This window comes from Schistocerca americana, chromosome 7, assembly GCF_021461395.2.
Source record: "Schistocerca americana isolate TAMUIC-IGC-003095 chromosome 7, iqSchAmer2.1, whole genome shotgun sequence".
In the NCBI taxonomy this organism is placed as follows: Eukaryota; Metazoa; Arthropoda; class Insecta; order Orthoptera; family Acrididae; genus Schistocerca; species Schistocerca americana.
In genome coordinates, this window is record NC_060125.1 from 424,915,284 (window position 1) to 424,933,225 (window position 17,942).

At 41.7% G+C, this 17,942-nt stretch overlaps 1 non-coding gene across 1 annotated transcript; it reads right to left on the minus strand.

Moving 5' to 3' along the window:
• Positions 1-400: 400 nt before the first annotated feature.
• On the minus strand, positions 401-475 carry Trnas-cga. Its single transcript has one exon. It is a non-coding gene; the product is annotated as a tRNA-Ser (tRNA).
• Between the last annotated feature and the right edge of the window lie 17,467 nt (positions 476-17,942).

Consider the following 17,942-nt stretch of genomic DNA (forward strand, 5'->3'; position numbering starts at 1 on the left):
AACCATGTAAGGAACTAAAATTGGACCAATGTAAAATTCACATTATCAAGTAGCCAAATTCAGCAAAAGAATCACACAAAATTTTTAGGATTATGGCTGGATGAGCATCTAAGATGGGAAAAACATGTAGAAAAGCTTAACAAGAAATTAAGCAAGTACTGTTACGTATTAAAAGTGCTTAAATATTACTGAAATACTGAAACAGTGTTAAGTGCTTATTATGCATACATGCATGGTCTACTGAAGTATGGAATTGTGTTCTGGGGAAAGACCTCTTTTGCAAAGCAACCTTTTAAGCTCCAAATGAAAGTTTTAATATTAATAGATGATCCCAGAATGAGATTTTCACTCTGCAGCGGAGTGTGCGCTGATATGAAACTTCCTGGCAGATTAATACTGTATGCCCGACCGAGACTCGAACTCGGGACCTTTGCCTTTCGCGGGCAAGTGCTCTACCAACTGAGCTACCGAAGCACGACTCACGTCCGGTACCCACAGCTTTACTTCTGCCAGTATCTCGTCTCCTACCGTCCAAACTTTACAGAAGCTCTTCTGCGAACCATGCAGAACTAGCACTCCTGAAAGAAAGGATATGGCGGAGACATGGCTTAGCCACAGCCTGGGGGAAGTTTCCAGAATGAGATTTTCACTCTGCAGCGGAGTGTGCGCTGATATGAAACTTCCTGGCAGATTAAAACTGTGTGCCCGACCGAGACTCGAACTCGGGACCTTTGCCTTTCGTGGGCAAGTGCTCTACCAACTGAGCTACCAAAGCACGACTCACTAATAAACAACAGCTTCTACAGCATTAATGAATACTTGGAATTTTTCTCAAATCTGTTGATTTACTTCATAACTCTCTAAACAGAAATTCATAATTATCAACCATACCTAGATAAAACCAAACTTCTTTCATCCATGTATGTATGTAATTATGCACCTAGCTTTTGTGCTGTATGTTACTATGCCTAGTTAACTAAAGTACTGGTATTTAATTGTTTTAGTAAAATCTACCAAGGGGTTATGCAAGCTTTTGTTCTACTTTATGTACATAAGCAGAATAATGTTTTTGTTATAAAGATGTGTTGATATCAATGATAAGATTTTGTACATGATGTAAATATGTAATATTTTATACTGTTCTGTACTGTGACAAGTCAAATATCATGCATACGGGTGCTAAATAAATAAATGGAAAACTACATAGGCAAAGGTAATCCGTGAAATGACCTCCAGTCTTCAACTGCATTAAAAAAGAAGATAATTTAATAATTTAAAATAAACAATATAAAAGACATATTGAATAAATAACTGAAAGTCATTAATTACAGAATCCTGGGAAACCCAAGTGATATGCTGTGCACTTCCTGAGAATTTTGTTGTGTTCTGCCATGTAGTTTATCACTTGTTGCTGCTGTTCTTTCATTTCATGAACTGAGTAATATTGCATTTTGTGTTTCCAGACTCTCATCTTCCCTCAGTTCCCTTCCCTCACTCCTTTCCTGGTCTATTTTGAGTTTAGCTGGTGATATTCTCTCTCCTCCACTAGTTAATCTCCTGGACAGCATTTCTTAATCATATGCTTCTTTGAGGGGGTGTGGACAATTAAGTTTCTGAAAAAGTGATGTCAAAAATTTTTCTGCTAAAATGAGAAATGATTTAGCCTACACAAATCACCACTCAGCTTTACAGTGGCACAGAAAAAAAAACACTCGAGGCAAAAATAAATCTGAACAAATGTCCAATAATATAAAGTTTGGAGAGTAAAATCAACTCCAAACAAAAGCCTGTTTCACAGCTGCACCATTGAATAATTTCTGAATATAAACAAAAAGCACTGTGTACATATAAAAAAGCTTCATATATCTAAGGATGTTGCAATGTTTTCCACTGTGGAAGTGAGCTATAGTTTTAAAACATTCTACATGGATCGTATTTGTAATCCACATTAGGCCTATGTGCAAACAATAATATTTGATGAATTGTGAGATGGCTCAGGTTCAGAGTCTTGAAGTTCCTCAGAAACACTCTTATTTCTGGAGACTCAGTCACTGCTAAATAAATGAAAGTATTGTGTACCATTAAATTCAGTAATGCAATCTGTCAGCATCAAATTTTGCAAAGATGTTGGCATTACAGAAGCATCCAATTCCACCCATCTGCTAGGATCCATGATGTCGTGAACATGGTGGACACACTATCTGAGACGAGAAGAAAATCTTTCAGATTAAATACTGTCCAAAGTCAGACTGATTCATTTGTGAATTGTGGTTTTTGATCCTATAGAATATCTGCCACATTGGTAAGAGAGAAAACTACTGAAGTTTTTTGTAACACCTGTTATATGATAAAACCTCTCTCTCTCTGTCTCTCTCTCACACACACACACTTTAACTAGTAATGAGAACTTAAAGTATTATCTTTGTAATGAAGTAGCCTGGTTAATTATTCTATGACTGTGAAATTTAAAATTATAATTAGGGAAATTTCTCTTCACAATGGCAAAATACGCTTTGTTAAGACAAAACAGGCAGGTTCTAAATAATAATAAATATGAATAGTGGTAATCTCAATGAGATGGCTACAATGGCAGCTGGATAGACAGCGACCAAGCCAGTGAATTATGATTAGAAAAACGCATTGCTTGAGCCTTGAGATGAACTATTAAACCATAAAGCTGACATTAAAATAGAGAAGTACAATACAATGAATGTCATTTATCTGTACTTATTGTTCAGTAAGTTTAACATAAATGATATATGCGCTAATACACAAGCAAGAAGGAGACCATAAAAACAGCTAACAAGAGAAAAAAGAATCAAGTGACAAAAAATTACAAATTCCCCTTTTAAAATTAAATCAGCTTTATCACGCATCGTGTCCAAAACTATGCGAGTTTCTTTCTTGTTATAAAAGTACTGATTTTTGTTCAATAAAACATCACTGTCTATTCAAGGTAACTTATACAAGCTAAGAAAACATATCATTGTGACACAATAACCCCTACTTCCAGCATATCCAGTAGGGCAAACATAATGTTACTATGTTCACATGTGACCATAAATAAAAGTATGCACATATTTCACTCCAGAACACTATGAAACTAAGGGGACAACCACAGAAAGTAGGAAATTTTGGACAAGGACGATCTAAATATACAAGAACACAGAAAAAAGCACCACCAAAAACACACATTATCCACAAAATCAAACACCAAAAATTCTCAAAATATGACATAATGCTACAAAGGCCAAAAATCACAGTAATCACAGATTTTGTGTTACCAATGTAGCTCAAATAAGCCCTTTATACGAAAATACAAATACAAAACATGGTATCACAAATTTCATTATAGCTTTTTACGACTATTGATAGCTCATCAGGCTTCTACAATGACGAACACCAAGATCTTTCGACTTCACTGTGTGCTATGATCTTGTATTGTATGCTTGTGCTCTTGTATATACAGTTTATTTAAAGAATAAAGTTCACATCGTTTCTTATAGATGGACTACTTCCCTTACCTCTGGCGAGTATAGGGATAAATACCCACATTGGTGACTCTAGATTCTTTTTCGTTCACAGCTAACTATTTATTTGTGTTGTTGGTCTTTACTGTTAGCCTGTGTTCACAGTGGATAGGTTACTATGGTACACATTGGACTCCCCAGTTCCTGTCTACGCATCAGATGTCGATTGTAAGGCACAGGCTTAATCAATGGTGCAAGTGCCAATTTTTTGTGCTCATGTACGTTCTTTTGATATTGGCCCACACTTGCCTAACCAAACCATGACTGCACCACCATGGGGACCTCATACAATGATGCCACTATACACTGCAATGTATGCTGGATACCAAGCTCTGCTTTACTACACTGATTGAGGTCTACATCATTTGAAGCAAGAATCCACCTTGCAGCCTCTTGCTTCTACACATCTCTATGCATTGACCGCCTTCACTGGTTTATTACCCACAACAGGCAGTCTACACTTACCATGCACAATTGCCACAGTGTTCCATTCAGTTGCTCAAGCAGTTTCTCATGCACTTCCTGTGTCGCCTTCCTATGATCATGGTTGTTCTATCTGCATTGATTGGTTTCACTACTGCGTCTGCTGTGCCATGTAGCACATGTAGTCAACACTTTGGCAGCCCCGCCCCCCCCCCCCCCCCCCAAACCCCATAGGGGCTTCGGATGATACACTGCGCCAACTTCTGTCCTTTCATGGCATACTCAATTCAGATTTCACACTCACTGTTGTGGAGATACCATTGCAACCAGCCAAATTACCACCTGTCTTGCACTGCACACTGATCCAACCGACTTCTATGTACCACATCCCAGTGAGCAGATGCCCCAAGTTAACACAGCAACAGAAGGAAAATCCAAAGACGTGGTTCACGATGGTGGATAATATTCTTGACATATATAGCATCCTATACAACGATGCTCAATTCATACACTTCGTCAGCCACCTTCATGACCATACCACCATTATCAACAAAGCGATTTTGTGCCCTCCCACACAACCCCAATATGCTATCATGCAGTTAGTTATCACTGAATGCCTATTGCAGCAATTCATTATGTTATCCATGAGGAGCAACTCGGTGGCAGATTGCCTTTGCAGCTATGGCAACAACTCCAGTCACAGGTCAGCTCCAAGGTCATGCCATTCATCACTCTTTGGACATTATAGCTTGTTAAGCTATCAAATGACCTACAACTTTAGCTACTCTCACACTCAGTGGACCCCTTACATGCTAAACTCTGGTTGGTGGATCAGGGACATATAATTACCCATCATTGGCAGCTACTTCCAACCACAAGCCCTTCAGCAGAAGGTTGTTAACAGGGCTTACACTGGCCCTCTGCCTCCCTCCCCCCCCCCCCCCGTCACTCCACCCCTTTTTTCCAATGTGCTCGGCTGGCAGAGGTCGTGTGAGAACTCACACGATGAAGCAGAACACCCTGCTGTCACTTAGTGTCTGGTCATTAGCACTACCTGTGCCAGTTCCCCATCCACTGATGCCTTCCAGTATAATGAATTGCTGCAGTAGGCATTCAGTGGTAACTGACTTCATGGTAGCATATTTTGGTTGTGTGAGGCGGGGGGGGGGGGGGGGGGGCTCAAAATCATGTTGCTAACAAGGGTGGGTCATGAAGGTGGCTGACCAAGCACATGAATCGAGCATTGTCATATATGATGCTATATATGTCGAACACATGATCACACATTACATCTCCAGTGAAGCACAACAGATGGTGCGCGTGACAGACGTCTTACTCCCCAACCTGTCTATACATTCGATTTGTTTCACGCTACCTTCAGCAACGTGGCAAGAAACTGTCAGTCTCCCTGTGTTCAGCAACCAACCTCCATACAAGGGCCATCTAGGCACCATGGCTAACAACGATGCTTCCTAGCGAAAGGCTTTACATCTTAGATCATGCTAACAACGTTCATTTCCTCACACACACCAGGATTGATTTCAGTGTCATTCGCCCCTTTTTGCCCTCAAACATGTTCTCCCAGCAAAACTCGCCCTTCACATTGCCAGCATTTCTCACACAAACGTCCAAGATGTGGTTGAACTTCTGGTCGAACTTACACTGGATTTGCAGTTTCCCTGGACTTTTCATGTGGCTGGCCCTCAGGATCGAATTTCGTAGAACTTTGGCATTTCCCTGGATCTAAAGTAAATCTAATCTAATCTATGTTTGGCGTTATTGATACACCATGTGATGGGTGTACATATGCAGGCTCTTTCGGCCCTTCATGCCCCTCTTCTTTGGTGAAAAGTGATCCAATACTAGTCGCTCTCTCTGAGTGTTCCTTGTTGACTACTTACTTCAACAACTCTAAGGTCAACTTTACTACCCAGTGCTCTGAGATCGACGTTCTATGGACACACAGCTCGGAACTTCAACAGCTGATTGACAACATGTTGGACAAAATAACATGTGCCCAACATACTATCAGCAGCCTCATTGGTTTATGGTCAACTCACATCCCAGACATACCACTGCAGCAGCCCCCCCCCCCCTCCCTCCTTGTCGAGGTCTCTGAGTCCACAAACTAAGGTCAGTGACTTATGTCTTACCAGCATATTGTCTGATTGTGCTGCCTCTGCATGGAACAATGTGTGTGTGTCTACTCTGCCTGTACAGACAGTGCAACTAGGTGCAGTTACGAGCAGTACCTGGCATAGGATAACAATGATGGATGATCTGCTACAAGGCATACCACCTCATTCTTTACATCATGTGAGAACAATTATTAATGAACTTTTAAATGAGGGCATTGTGTATCCTTCAGACACTAACAGGAGTTTCCCCATTCACCTTGTCAGAAAGATGGTTCGTTCCAGTTGTGTAGAGACTATCAGAAACTCAAAGCCCATACCACTATGGACAGTTATGTCAACCCCCACATTCATGACTTTGTTCAGCTTCTTAATGGTGCGTGAGTGTTCAGCGTTACTGACTGTCACAAGGCAGTCAATCACATCCTTATTTGCATAGTTGACATCCCTGAAACAGCAGTAATTACGCCATTCAGTTTATTCTAGTACTGCTTCATGCATTACTGTCTCAAGAACACGTTTCAAACTTGGCAAAGGTTCATTGACACATGGGCCTTAGTAGCCAGTATACTATTGACATTTGGCACATCTGAGGACCAGGCAACGTGGTAGCCAACTACCTGTCACAAGTGAACTCTGTAACTTCCACTTTGGACATGGATGAACTAGCTCGCCTGCAAGCACGTGATCCTGAAATTAAAAACCTGCAACAGGACTCTAATTCGGCACTGGCCTTGGGCTCCTGCCTCCTTCCTGGTTCTTCCTCTCCGATACTGTATGATATCTTCACTGTTAACCTCTGCCTGCTTCTTCTGGCAGCTCTACAATGGACAATTTTCTTGGTTAGCCATTATCGCATTCACCCAGACATTAACACTACAACATGCATCGTCACAGAGCATTTTGTTTGGCCCAGCGTCAAGAACGACTGCTGCTCTTGGACATGCATGTGCATACCATATCATCAGAGTACGCTTGGATACCATACACAGCCTTGAGTGCGAAACTTCCACATATTGAAGGGACACTTCCATGATATCCACCTCAAAATCATGGGCTCTCTACCCTCTTGCGAGGGATTCAGATAAATCCGTTTGGCCATTGATCAGGTAACCAGATGGACTGACGCCTTACCTCTTTCGGACTTGATGGTTGATTTTGTTGCACACACCCTCGGTTCTGCATGAATTTCCATCACTACCAATTAGGGAGGCCAGTTTGTGTCCCTACTCGGCCAAATTAAGCTCTCTGTGTGGTGTCGATAGGTTTCATACAACTGTGTACCATTTGTAGAACAAGGGACTGGTTGAACATTGGCATTATACCCTAAATGTGGTTCTCAGGTGCCATGATGGTTCCTGGTCAGAGGCCCTATCATGGGTCTTACTCGGCATACCTTTGGCTCACAAAGACAAATTGAGCTCTTCCCTTGCCGATATCCTCTATGCCAAGTCCTTAGGTCTGCCTGCCGAGTCCACTGAGAACAACGAGCTCCCATCTCAGGACGAGCTCCCTCCTCTATTCAAGCGTGTCCACTCACACATCATACTAGCACTGCTTCCTTACATGTTGCCGTGAGTGTTTACACACTATAATCTGGAACACTGTGAGTTTGTTACACTATGTGATGACACTGTTCTTGCATCTCTTTGAGCACCATACTCTGGTCTGCATAGGGTCCTCAGTCATGTGGCTAACATAAGGACATGCTTCTCAGTGGGAAACATTTGATGGTTTCCTTGAACAAAGTCAATCTTGCTTGGACACTGGATTCTATGATGATAGATGCAGATGTGGTACTAACAGAGAATACCCTCGCTGTGGGTAATGGTAGCTCCTCCTAGTAGTCTATTCCCCCCCCCCCCCCCCCCAGCGCATCCCCTGACACTAGTGCCTCTTGTGATGCTTCCCTTTCTGATGAAGTGGTTATGATGGGCGAGCATTCTGTGCTTTTATCACACCCCTCCCCTCAGAGTTCTGCAGCAGTCTTCGCTGTTGATGTGTCGGACTTCTGCATAGAGGATCTGTCTTTTCAATTTCGTGACTAAGTGATCTTTGTGTGTGTCGCTTCTCGTCATTCTCCTGATGACTCACCTGCCACTCACATCACCCTTCCTCACTCATTCCAGTTACCATGTTACGTTACAGAGGACAACATGGTGGCTGCCATGCTGTCTTACTATTGCTGCACCAATACTTGGACAGCCACACAACCACACACCTGCACCGGAAATCCCTTCTTCCCATGTGGGCTGACACCTGCGGCCACCTGCCAGGTTGTGGGACTGTGTGGTCTCTAACATCTGCACCTCTATCCTTCACGTCATCAAGAAATGGTCCAGCAGTGTCTCCCTTGGGGACCTGCCACAAAGCGGCTGGTCACACACTACTGTCAACAGTCTCTTCCAATACCACCTGAAAACTGCTCCGTCCTATGGGACCTAACACTGGTTCCACATTGCTGGGGGAGTGGAGGTGGGGGGGGGGGGGGGGAGTTCCTGTGGCGACTATCAGTACTTCATCAAGTATCTATGATGACAAACATCAAGATCTTTGGATTTCAGTCTGTGCATTACACTGTTGTGATGTATACTTGTGCTCTCATGTATACAGTTTATTCAGACAATAAAGTTCACATCGTCTATTATAGTTGGGTTACTTCTCGTACCTCTGACAAGTACAGGGATAAGTATCCACAATCTTAAATGAAGCTCTTGAAACCTAGAGCCCAAACGCACATCAAAAATCCTAGTATTGCAAATTTCATGTGATGTATATAGTTCAAACGTAATCGACGATACCGAAATTCAGCACACAAATTGGAAACCTACATTCTCCAGGTTCACTAAACCAAACAAAAACCTATAAACCCAAAACAAAAAGCATAAAAATCGATTAAAACCAAAACAAAACAAGAAAATATTTATTAACCAAAGCCACTGACACATATACCTAGGCTGGCGCCGGCCGCGGTGGTCTCGCGGTTCTAGGCGCGCAGTCCGGAACCGTGCGACTGCTACGGACGCAGGTTCGAATCCTGCCTCGGGCATGGATGTGTGTGATGCCCTTAGGTTAGTTAGGTTTAATTAGTTCTAAGTTCTAGGCGACTGATGACCTCAGAAGTTAAGTCGCATAGTGCTCAGAGCCATTTGAACCTAGGCTGGTCATGTCTCTCACTCTCACACAAACACACACACACACACACACACACACACACACACACACACACACACACACAGAGAGAGAGAGAGAGAGAGAGAGAGAGAGAGAGAAAACAAACATACCAGAGTCTTCCAGAAACATCCCAAACATCTAATCTTCCATCCCTAAACCAACCCCAACTCACCCCATGCCACTCGTAAACACAACAACCACAGAATAATACAACAAACAAACACTAACATCATTCACACCTCACAAAAGAAATTAATAACCAAATCGATAAAAAAGCACCTCCTAAACCTACCCATACATCGAAAACCTAACCCATTATCGAACAAACCTCATACACTGTGTCAAATTTGACGTACATTAAAAGATGTTGTTCGCCTCCACATATATGCTATGTCTCTTGAGCTATGGGGGAGAAATACGAAAGGTTTTAATGTGATCATGTTGAATTGTTGGCTAAGATAATTGTAAATATCAACAAACGGCTGTAAAGTGCTAAACTCCTCAACTGTGCAGCAAAGCAGAGATTGGGCAGCGGCGACGGCGGAGTCCTGAGAGTTCCCCATCGCAGATATGTGGCCGCTGTACGACGCCGCGAGAACTACTTTCTACAATGTGAACATTATTGTGAAGTCAAAAAGATGTCACATTTTGTCGGTGATATGGTTTCTGAAGATCTTGACACTGTCAGACAGTTAGCTGAGTCCCCGTTTTGACATAGGACGCAACAAATCGTCCGACGGGAGATAATACTGGTAACAGTTTGCATGGATCGTTTAGTCTAACTGCTGAGAGAGGTCGCGGTTAGCTCGTTCCGAAATTTGTACGGGTTAGGAAATTTAGTAGTGTTCCTAACCGTGAGGTTCCGCATGTTCGAAACTGATCAATTAAGTTGCGAATGCAGTTACGTGGATGAGGGAGCCCGAGAATTTCAGTTACGAGCTGGTGCAGTAAGCTGTGTACTTGTGAGGCTGGAAAATTCCAGTGGACGTTATTTTATTTGGTCTTAAAGAGTCCTACAGTACCGTGAAAGGGTGTTAGCGAATCTGCCGGCTGTCTCTGATGTGACAGAGTTCGTGCTTATTTGGTGATTGCTTGCTATAGGATTTTTCTCGTCTCCGAGCGGTCTCGATTGTTTATAATTTGTTTGGCAGTCGCTAACGATTCATAGATTGGGAAGTGTGTCTTATTTTACTATTGCATGCAGTGTGTTATACGAAGTTTGCGATCTACCGTAACGTGTAAAGAAAAGGAATCGAAGGTCAGGCAATTTGGAACCGTGTTACGAGACAGTGTGTAACCATTTTAAGACTGTTGAAGAGATCCTTGGCGAGTGACTTTCGGAATTTGTTTGAAGTAGAGGGACCGCTTATTGTCAACGTCTGAAGTGTTTGAGTTTTGAATTGCCATTCTGTTGTAGTACTTAAAATGGCGGTGACACGTAGGTTTTTTTATAAATTTGTTTTCATTCGAGGGGACATAGTTTTTTTGCTATCCCTCGATCACAAGTATAATCAGAAAGTGTATTGAGAAATGGATTTTACCAATAAATCATAAGAGAAGTGAGCCGAGATTGGCTAAAGAAAGTAAAACTTAAGAATTCGTGTTCTAAAAGGTTCTAGTGATTAAGATTCTTCTGCCTATTATATATTGTAAAAGGTTTGCATATGAGAAACTGTTTGTGAGTGTGTCTGATGTGTGACAGTAGTTCGAACCAAAGGTATTTACTATTCTTTGTGTTACGTCATGGAAAGATAAAAACTGGGAAATTATTAAAAGAGGTCGTATTTAAAAGAAAGTGACTCCAAAGTGGTGACAAAAAAATAAAATTATCGTTAATATTTCAGTAATAAGATTTCCGGACCACAGACGCTATTTACGTAGTAGTAGCATCTGAGTGAAAAAGTTTAACTTTGAATCAACAAAACGAAAGGTATATTTTTATGCTAGATGATAAGACACGAGAAATAATTACATACAAAAAATATTAAAGCAATTTAATTTTAATTATTTTAAAAAGGTTGTTAACATATTCTGCAATCGTTAATAGTATATGAGAATAAACCGACGATCCATTAACATTTTGCTGGATTAATGAAACTAGATTATGTATTATTACCATGGTGTAAAGGTTTGACTTTGCATTAATTTCAGTGGGTTTCTGTGGGAACAGCTTTGCTATAGTAAATAAAAGGGTTTTTGAGAGTCTTTGCAAATAATAGAATTGCCGTTAAAGTAATAGTTTTGATATTCAGTACATAATTGAAGGTGTTATGTAGGCTATATACTGGTACCTTGTGTTTACAGTAAATCGTGGGAGTTACGTGGTATTAATGGCTCTTCAACTCACTGTCAGTTGCTAGAGTCTAACCGAGTTCAGTCATTTCAGCTGAACTGATCACAGAACGCTTGACTTCTTGCTACGTACTGGACACTGTGAAAGTAGTTGGATGCGACTGCGCATCGTGTATAAAAATTACTTTAATTTTGCTGTGTATAGACTATGTATGTCATATAAAAGCGCGACGAATGTCATTCCTGTAATCTGCTGCATTATAACACTACGTATGTAGAGATACAGTTTAACGTATTCTAGCTAGCGAGATAACAGTCGACACAGGGCAGACGACATCATATATGCACTCAGATGAACTTTGACATAGTTCACAATCAATAACCTCCTCCCCCCTCCGCCAGACACCACCTCCTCAACTCATCACCCTTGGTCTGCACATCCTCCCCATTGTCCTCAAAAAAGCTCAAAAATGCAATAAGTTCCTGAGATGCTCTTCTGCCAGCAACGCTCACCTAAATGAGATTGCAGATTGGAAGTATATCTCTTCTTCTTCCCTATCAAAGATTTAATGCCCCCCCTCCAAACTCTTTTGCAATATTTGTGCAAGCCCCAGTTTCATAATCCTTAAATTCAGTATTATGGTTTACCACCAAATGCTCGTACCCAATTTTCCCCAATCCCCTATAAGACGAAAATAAATCTGACATCACGGTACTCACCTCCTCAATGTATTCTTCAATAAGCCCCACAATTTCTCACCCAGTAAAACTACACAAAACCAAAAAAGCACCATCTACATATGCGACCCCTGAAATAACATCCCCACATCCACAAACCAACTTGCGAACTACTACTCCCACGCCGGCCGAAGTGGCCGCGCGGTTCTGGCGCTGCAGTCTGGAACCGCGAGACCGCTACGGTCGCAGGTTCGAATCCTGCCTCGGGCATGGATGTGTGTGATGTCCTTAGGTTAGTTAGGTTTAACTAGTTCTAAGTTCTAGGGGACTAATGACCTCAGCCGTTGAGTCCCATAGCACTCAGAGCCATTTGAACCACTCCTCCCACGCTTCCTCTTCCCAAACTGAGAGTTGTCAATTTCCATTACATCCTCAGTTCCCCCCACCCAAATTACCTCCTATACTTAACATACGGTGATATACCTTCCTAGAAAAAGAAAACCAACCAAACACACTTCTCACACTCACTCCAGACTCATGTGCATGATAATTTAAGGAGGACCAATAAAAAAATAAGAAGTCGGCAAAACAATCTCCCTCACGGCCAACCTACATCTCCCAAACCAGGTTTCACGCTGACTTCCGAATATTATAATAACAACACCTCCACATGTGCTTATGGCATTACATGGTTCATATCCTCGACGTATTCTTCAATAAGCCTGGTATGAGAGGCCAGAACTCATATCAACTTCTTCCTTTCACCGCAAACATGACATCTGATATACTCAGCAATCAGTCCAAACATCTATATGAATTTAATAGAACGCTGAGGTGAAAAATCCGTGGGATGCCTCCTAATATCGTATCAAACCCCCTTTTGTCCTGCATAGTGCAGCGTCTCGATATGGCACAGACTGAATAAGTCGTTGGAAGGCCCCGGCAGAAGTATTGAACCATACTGCCTCTATAGGCACCCATAATTGCGGAAGTGTTGCTGGTGCAGAATTCTGTGCACGAACTGACCTCTTGATTACGTCCCATAAATATTTGATGAGATTCACGTTGGGCAACAAAACCATTCGCTTGTATTGTTAAGAATGTTTGTCAAACCTATCGCGAACAATTACGGCGTGGTGACATAGTGCATTGTCATCCATGAAAATTCCATTGTTGTTTGAGAACTTGAAGTGCATGAATGGTTGCAAGTGGTCTTCAAGTAGCGAAACATAACCATTTCCAGTCAATGATCGATTCAGTTGGACCCGAGGACACGGTCCATTCCACGTAAACGTAACAAATGCCATTATTGAGCGACGACAGCTTGCACAGTGCCTTGTTGGCAACCTCAGATATTACCAACTGAAGTCGGAACTCATCTGATCGGACCACGATTTTCTAGTCATCTAGGGTCCAACCGATATGGTCACGAGTCCAGGAGTGGCATTGCAGGAGATAGAGTGCTATTAACAAAGGCACTTTGCGTCGATCGTCTGCTGCTGTACCCCATTAACGCCAAATTTCGCCGCACTGTTGTAACGGATACGTCCGTTGTATGTCCCACATTGATTTCTGGTGTTATTTCACGCAGTATTGCTGGTCGCTGCTGCAGTGTAGGTTGCCGGCCAGGGCGCAGCCCCGAATGCTCCCGCGGTCAGAAAAATGGTACCAAATCTCTCCAAGCCAGCAAGAGTTTAAAAAACGATGGGACCGAATCCTCCCATTTGAAGCAGGTAGCAGTTCTAAAACGTTAGGAATACTCCAAGCAGGGAAAGGAAAGCATATGAAGTTACAGTAGAAGATGTAAAAATTTTTCGTGTGAATTGTATGTTTAAAAGTTTTATCTTTTATCTTATTTAGATATTTATTTTTAGAAACTGGAATCATTTATAGCCTTGATTTCTTCATAATTAATTTATTAAAATAGCAAATCATGAATTCGCAACACATATGCTATCATTTTATGAACTATGGTTACATTTCCAGCAAATCTATACATACAACAAATTGATAACTATCCGATGTCTGAATACAGGAGTTAGTTAAGAAAACTTAAGTTGAATGGTCTGTAGAAGCGCAATAGACGACAAAAAATATTTTTATAATTTCTTCTGCGTGCCTGTTTGTACTCGCATTATGCAAAAAGTAATGCGCGAAGTTGGATGCTGTTTCGACTCTTATATTGTTGCAGGTCTAATGTATTTCTTCATGATTGTGCTCTTCTTGACTCTCCACGACATCCAGCTCCTCAATAGAAATAGTTTTACCAAAACTTCTGCAGCCATTAATGTTGCACGTCCATCGCGCTAGACCACCTTTCAGCAGTTTTTGAAAACCGAAGGTGTTACCTTTCAATACCAACATTTTCCTTCCCTTGCTACTTACTGAAACTGTAAGCTCGTTTGAGGACATGTTCACTCTACAACGATCTGCCGCGATCTGCGAAGTGGCCGCAGGCAGCTGTGGTCATTAGCGCACACAGTGCTCTGTCGCATTGTGTCACTTTGGGAGGATTCGGTCCTGTTACCTGCTTACCTACCTGGTTTCTGGAGGATTCGGGGCTTCGCCCGCCGGCCACTGTCTTGTCCTTGGTGAGAGGTAATACCTGAAAACGTATTCTCGGCGTGCTCGTGATACTGTGTATCTCGTAATATTGAATTCCCTAAAGATTTCCGAAATGGAATGTCTCATGCGTCTAGCTCGAGTCACCACTCTGTGTTGAAAGTCTGTAATTCCCGTCGTGTGGTCATAATCACGTCAAAAACCTTTTCACATGAATCACCTGAGTACGGTTGACAGTTCCATCACTGCACTGTCTTTTTATATCTTGTGTAAAAACCGAAGGTTTATATGGCTACCACCATATGTATATGTGAATATCGCTATCACCTCAGTGCCGTGATGATGTCTTCGCCCAACACAACATGGAAAGAACAACTGTTGAATTTGTGAGTCATAATCATCGCTAACAAAAACGCAAAAAAGTCACCTTTACATTTCCTTCCACTGAACACACGACAGTAATCATACCTAACACAAAACACAAACGCATAAAGTGTGGAACCATTAAATTAAAATAACTCATTAGCGACAAAGCACATTCTTCCCAGAACAAGTTCACACAATGATTACGCAGAGTCAAGTGACCAACTACCAGGAACAATACGACAACTTAGGTACTTTCCAAGATCACTTACACGCGGTTTATATGGAGCGCGTGGCTGTCTTGCACCAATTATTGATCGGTTATTGCTTTTGCTTGCAACATTGATAACGAACATATCATAACAGTGAACCTTGTCAGCAGTGCTCTAAATATGAATGAACTGAAGCCGGTGCAGTGTCGACGTTCATTGCTTTTACCTAACGGGAGTTACTCCTAAGTTTGCGTGGGGTGCTGTGGAAAGTGATTTAGACTTCTCTTGGGAATATCATTTATTGGCGAGTCACGATTTTAGTAATTTTGTGGACTTACATGGGGAGATGTATGTGAAACTTGCTAAAAAAACGAAAGATGTTAATTTCCAGCCGACCGGTGTGGCCGTGCGGTTAAAGGCGCTTCAGTCTGGAACCGCGTGACCGTGACCGCTACGGTCGCAGGTTCGAATCCTGCCTCGGGCATGGATGTGTGTGATGTCCTTAGGTTAGTTAGGTTTAATTAGTTCTAAGTTCTAGGCGACTGATGACCTCAGAAGTTGAGTCGCATAGTGCTCAGAGCCATTTTTTTAATTTCCAATTTCTGTTATGTTATACGAAATGTCACGAAAGAACTGCTATCAGGAAAATGGTGGGTCGATAGATGCAAATTCTTGATATAGCACAGTATTATTTTAGTCTCTTTCTGAGTTAAAAAGTATGCTGGTAAGTTAGATTTCATTGCTTCAGAAACTGGATTATTTACAAATCCTGTTTGCGGCTACTATGGTTTTTGTCGTGGGTTGTGTTGTATGATGGTGACGAACTGTTTGTGCTTCAGTACCTGTATGTTCACAATTTGCAGTTGGGTAACAAAAAGGTTCCTTGCAAGACTCCACAATTTTCCTGAGATATAGCTATAATGTGGCCTGGCTATAGGTAAACATGAATTAGCTTCCGGCTGCGTACACAACTCGCGGAACCGTCGATAATGAAGTTCTGGATGATGAGGAAGTTAAGTTAAATTAACGTCGTCTTTTTTCGTTGTTGTTGTCAACAGTGTAAACAAAATCGATATCTAGCGCCATGACAGTCGCACTCGTGATATATATCGCTTACAAGTGATCTTGGAAATTACTCAACTTCAGACCTCAACATCCACCACGAGAGCACGTCACCAAGTACCACAAAACGCATCTACAAACACGACAACATCAAGTCACTGGTCAAACTAGACAGGTGGAATCGGACGCATTCAATGAATTCCTACACCAAGTAGCAATTTATGTAATTTACAACGTCCAGCTAGCAGTACCTGAGGATTCATATTTTTTTAATATATCGTCCATTTCGTTTTTGAATGCCATGGTTTTCCTTCCTCTACCTGACTATTTATTGTTGTTGACTACATTCTTGTAGTTACGTTTCACTACTCTCCACTTATTTTCATCCTACAGATGAAAAATAGGCCCCAGCCGCTCTCGTTAATTCCCTTGACATAATTTCTCACAAATTATACATGTGTTTTAATACTGAGGTACCCACTCAGGGTTATACGCTTTGTAGCTCTCAGTGAGCTGCAACGTAGCTTCCCTTGAACAGTGTACTTCAGAGGGAGTCTGAAAAAATTCTGACACATAGCAATCTAAAAATAAGTTGTGCTGTAATGTAGAATTTCTATATTCACTACAACAGATAAATGGGGAACAGGGTACGGTTATTCTATAATGGCAACTAGTGTAGATGCTACTAAATGTATGTAACATTTGGATTGAGTAACATGGGAAATCTATGGCAATGAGACATGTAAAGAAATTACATTCTCAACTATTTAAAATGGTTAGTCCTGTGGTTAAGAAAGTGATAGCAGAAGATAATGAATTAGCATTACCTAAGTTGGTTATGTACTAAAATGATCCAGTGGTAATATACACAGAGGTCACAAGAGTGCGGGAATACTTCCTAATATCGTGTCGGACCTCATTTTGCCTGGGGTAGTACAGTAACTCGATATGGGGTGGACTGAACAAATCGTTGGAAGTCCTCTGCAGAGATATTGGGCATGCTGCCTCTATTGATTTGATTTGATTTTAACAGGAGAGCTAAAACAGCTTAGGTCTAAGTCGCCACTGTCCGCACCGAAACTAGGTTTATCGTGCGGTATCGCTCCCTGTATATCTAGTAAAGCCAACCAGTGCTCTTAAATAATGCAAGGAGTCCCTCTACCAGTTTTTTGTTAGGCACAATTTCTTCAGGTCTAGTTGTCCTGAAGATTCTGTATCTTTTACTCTCCAATGCCATGCATTCAAAGATTAGATGTGATGCAGTTTCTTCACCCTCATCACAGTTCCTACATTTAGGGTCCTCTTATGCTGCCTCTATAGCCGTCCATAATTGCGAAAAGTGTTTGCCGATGCAGGATTTTGTGCACGTACTGACCTCTCGATTATGTCCCATAAAAGTTTGATGAGATTCGCGTCGGGCGACCAAATCATTCGCTCGAATGTTTATCAAACCTGTCGTGAATAATTGTGGCCTGGAGACATAAAACATTGTCATCATAAAAACTCCATCG